This window comes from Mytilus trossulus, chromosome 8 (genome assembly GCF_036588685.1).
Source record: "Mytilus trossulus isolate FHL-02 chromosome 8, PNRI_Mtr1.1.1.hap1, whole genome shotgun sequence".
NCBI classification, from domain to species: Eukaryota; Metazoa; Mollusca; class Bivalvia; order Mytilida; family Mytilidae; genus Mytilus; species Mytilus trossulus.
The window spans coordinates 67,293,508-67,298,231 of NC_086380.1; the positions used below are offsets into that span (position 1 = coordinate 67,293,508).

Consider the following 4,724-nt stretch of genomic DNA (forward strand, 5'->3'; position numbering starts at 1 on the left):
CTCCAGAATGTGGTGAAGTAAGGACACAGAAAACTCCACAGCATCTCAATCCTTTGATTCCCAGTTGATCGCCCCTCAGAAAAACTTCTGTACCCTGACATGTTATCATTGTGAACTGCACGTAACGCTATTTGTATCGACCTTATAATAACGTTCTCCGTACCAGCATCTGACCGAACCAATCGTGGAACACGCTTGGATTGTCTAAGGAATTACATTACGTGGGTTTTTATTCGTATGACTTGCAGTTAGCCAAATGATTTTTCGAGAAAAGCCATCGATTGCTCCATGCACTGATATTCCAAAGGGTTTGAGTTTATCATATCCATCTATGTGAATACAAAAATTTGGTCCTAGATTACAATATTTTCTTCGCACAAGTCGACGTCGAGATCTTGCAACTACACCATCATAATGTATAGCTTTCAGTGCAATTCTCACCGTTTCCTGAGTAGCATTGATGCCACAGCAAGAATTAAGTATTTTCCACATTGCTCTATATCCAATATTAGAGTATCCTTGTTTGTGCAGTTGAATTATCTTTTGAACGATATTAATCAATGGACTCTCTGCACCATATCTTCTCAGTCGAAGTCTTTTCATCATTCTGTAGACTGTCTTAACACTAACAAATTTATTATGAACGAAAAGTAAAAATCCAGCTATTTCTTTAGCCGTATATGAAGAAGTAAAATAATAAGCAACTAACTCATCCGTTGAAGCAGTGTCACCTGGGTAACGCAAAGGATTTACAGTGTCAGCCATTTTATAATATGTTCTGAAAAAAAAAGTAAACGGTTATATACTTCAAAAGCAAAATCGTAACTAAAACATGCTTATAATGAGGCAAGCATGTTGGAGGTCACAGATTGAGAATAAAGCCAGTTTTAAGTTCAACTTTTCATTCTATTTAAATTAGGGGTTCATATTGTATTGTACATTTCATGATGACTTTTTGTTGACGCAACTGCACGTACTTAAATACTTTCGTTATGACCTTGTTAATTTATCAGTTCCTTCTACATTACTATTTTCTGAATATGTTGCAGATCTCGCAAATTCACAACTTTTTTTGCAGAAAACAAAATATGAGCCAACGAACATGGAAGTTACCTTTTTGGTTTATTTACAAATTCAGCAAACATATCTACATACATCTTACAAACATATAGAAAAAATCCCTGAAGTTTAATACTACCAGTAAATGCAGTTGTAACTAATAAAGGAGAAACAATATCTTGAAAATCTGAATTTTAGATTATCATTCCCAATCCTACTCTGAGCAGCACTTTCATAATTTATTTCACGCTTTCAAAAATTGCCGTGAATTCTTTCAAACAATGCATTTTTGTTAATAAAATTAAAAAAAAAGAGATTTCCTCTCTCCAAATTTGATGCAACACATTTAAGATATATGCACTATACACATATATATCTTTATCGTAGTGACCACAGATAATACCCATATAAAAATATTTTCAAATAATTTGAACTTCGACAATTAAAAAAAAATATAAATGCAAAAAATGATATTTGATTCATATCATATGATTTTAGTATTTTGGTAAACATAAAAATATTGTTTGAACCATTCAAGTATCTGTATTTGCAGTTTTAGGACAAAACGACCAGCACTAAATGCTAGGATTTGAAGTAAGAACATAGGGTTGATACGTTTTAAAAGATAAACTTGTATCAACTGGTGCAAGAAGATATGTGTCTAAAAACGTCATAAAAAACATATTTTTCTACTTGAACCGAGTAGTGGCGTAGTTTTACTTATTTGTTGTCAAAATATGTCTATACACTGTACATATATAAACTTAAAGTTCATACCCTATATATGCGACAATATATAACTTAAAATACAGTCAGCTTCAATTGTCTTTCAATTGAAAGCTGTTGATTTACATACTGAACAGCTTGATCTATGTCAAACTGTGAAAAGAATGAAACATGTAAAAATCTAAGTTGCTCACATGATGATACAATCAAACAAATATCAGTAAACATAAAATAAATTTGGCATGCATCAAAAATGACAAGAAATTTGAAATATCGAGACAAATCTGCAATGGTTGCAGCAGTAACCTTAGTGAATGAAATATAAAGGTGTCTCAGTTGTGAAGCATGTGACAATATTACTACTTGGTTATCATTTATTGATGTCCCACTTATATCAAGGGTGGCTAAATTTCGCAAGGACATTACAAATGCAAGATTGTTTAGCGGTGTTTCTGCTACATACAATTCTTGAATAGTAGGAGTAAGCTTTAGCATCAATTTGGTAAATCTGTGTGACCCAAAAGTAATATTTTGGTTACTTAGATTGAGACATACAAGCTGATTATTTTTCACGATCATTTCCATCATTGCAATGTCTATAGTATAGGAATCGTCAAATTCTACAATAGTCCACAAGCTTTGCATTTTTCGCACAACATCCTTTAGACCTCTGCATATTTTACAGACTGTATAAAGTAACTCCGACACAGGAATATAACTAAGTACCATTATCACTAATTCTTCAGGAAGGTCTAATAGACTAGCTGAAAATATTAAACAAGTGAATTATTGCAAACACCTATATTTTATAAATGTCATACTTATTTTTTCAAGAATCTAATATACTTTTATTCTATATGTACGAGTGCTCAGGTGAAGACCGAAGAGCGTTGTTTTGTTATATTTGCCATTTTATAAATTAAAACAAAATTAAAATGTATCAATAGCTTCAAAAGTTATAGATATATTTTGACATTTTAACTGAGTTTACAAATGGAAAATATAACATAATAAAACCTCCAATGATGTTGACTTGAGTCTTTTTGTCGCTGTTTTTAAAAGAAGTAGAAGCTAGATATCTGCACTGAAATATATATCAAGCCACTCAGTGACTCACATAAAGTTTCAAGACACTTTATGTTAAAAAACTCCAATGATTGGAGACCATGGTTCAAAGGTAAATTACTCAGAAATGAGTATGCAACATTCACCAATTTTAGATATTGATAAATTAATTATGTATATTTTTCATGTTAATTAATTTTAGTAATATTCCACGTTTGATATGGAAACAAGGTATGGGATACCCATAATTGCCACGTTTATTGCAAGCCGTTCACGTCAAAACTCAGTATGTTTAAACCATTTTTCGAAAAATTTACACACTGAGAATTAGAAAGAAAAACACTGAGATGAAATAAACTGAAAAACACATCCTGAGAATTGAAAATTACACAATGAGATTTGTGCGCACTTTTTCTGCGCACAGATCTAATTTGCATTTCTAATCTGTATCTATTACAATCTTAAACAACTAGGAGACAGAACTCGCTTTTAATTTGTAGCCTGAGTTCATGGCTCAAATTGTTATTTCGATTAAGTTTATGTCATCAGCAGTCCAAGGTCTGTTTAAGTTACGATTAGTAAAGATGTGAAGAATTTCCCTAAATCTCCTGTATCTTTAATTGACATTATTAGGAAACTCGAGAGTTCTAATGCATCTGTATGTATTTAAAACTTTAAAAACAGGTTTAATCCACAATTTTTTACATTATAAAATGCCTGTACCAAGTCAGGAATATGACAGTTGCTCTCCATTCGTTTGATGTGTTTGAGCCATCCCCTTGTTTTTGCCATGTGATAATAAGGACTTTCTCTTTAGAATTGTCCTTGGAATTCGGATTTTTTGTTATTTTACTTTTTACAACTTGCACACAACATGTACATAAATCTCATTGTGTAATTTTTGAAGTCTCAGTGTGTAATTTTCAAAGCTCACTGTGTGTTATTTATATTTTTGTAATCTCAGTGCGTCTTTTTGATATCTCAATCTGTATGTTTTTATTCTTAGTGTGTGTTTTCAGGTTTTTTAATCTGTGTTTTTTTTTAATTCTCAGTGTGTTAATTTTTCGAAAAATGTTTTAAACATAGTTTTGACGAGAACTGCTTGCCATATACGATGATATAACGTTACCACATCTCTGTTCATACACATATTATACTTACAGTAATTGCAAGGGATCTCTAAGCTGACCTGTAAAATACAAGAACAGATCAAAAGATTTAATCACATTATAAAGTGCCATAGTTTGTCAGCTTGGCGTGTGACATCAAATTTCCCTCATTTTTTAAACTAGCTTATAATACAGACATTACAGCAATCGGACTTGAGTATGTACAGGTTCAAACAAAATCTTTTGTTAGCAACCTTGCTAGCTGAAGCGTAAAGTCGTTATTAGCTTATAAGGTTTACCTTTATTACCCTTATTTTGAAGTAGTTTAGTCCAAAAGACGATAAATTGATTAGTCCACTCTCAAATTAGGGTAGTAAAGGTAAACCTAAGAACGATGTTACGCTTCAGCTAGCAAGAAAGGTAATCAAAGTTTTTGATTGAACGTACATAGTCAAATCCGATGGCTGTAATGTTCAACATAATTAGACAGTCAGTCATTTATTTATTTCTGGTATGGCGGACTAAAACAGCTTATTTTTAATACGAAGTTAACAATACGTCATGTCAGTATTTATTGTAAAAGAAATATGGAAAATAAGGATAGATCATAGAGGGAAATTTTTGTTTACTAAATTTGAGAATGGAAATTGGGAATGTGCTAAAGAGACAACAACCTGACTAAAGAACAGAAAACAGTTGACAAAATTTGTCGTCTGTGTACTGTTTATTGCACACACAAAAACATTGCGGTAGGGGCTTTGCCCA

At 32.0% G+C, this 4,724-nt stretch overlaps 1 long non-coding RNA gene across 1 annotated transcript; it reads right to left on the bottom strand.

Annotated features, from left to right (window-relative positions):
* Window positions 1-376: 376 nt before the first annotated feature.
* Window positions 377-4,358, bottom strand: LOC134681300 (uncharacterized). Its single transcript, XR_010100603.1, has 3 exons — window positions 4,012-4,358; window positions 2,325-2,549; window positions 377-778 (listed from the first exon to the last, which is right to left on the bottom strand). It is a non-coding gene; the product is annotated as an uncharacterized LOC134681300 (long non-coding RNA).
* Between the last annotated feature and the right edge of the window lie 366 nt (window positions 4,359-4,724).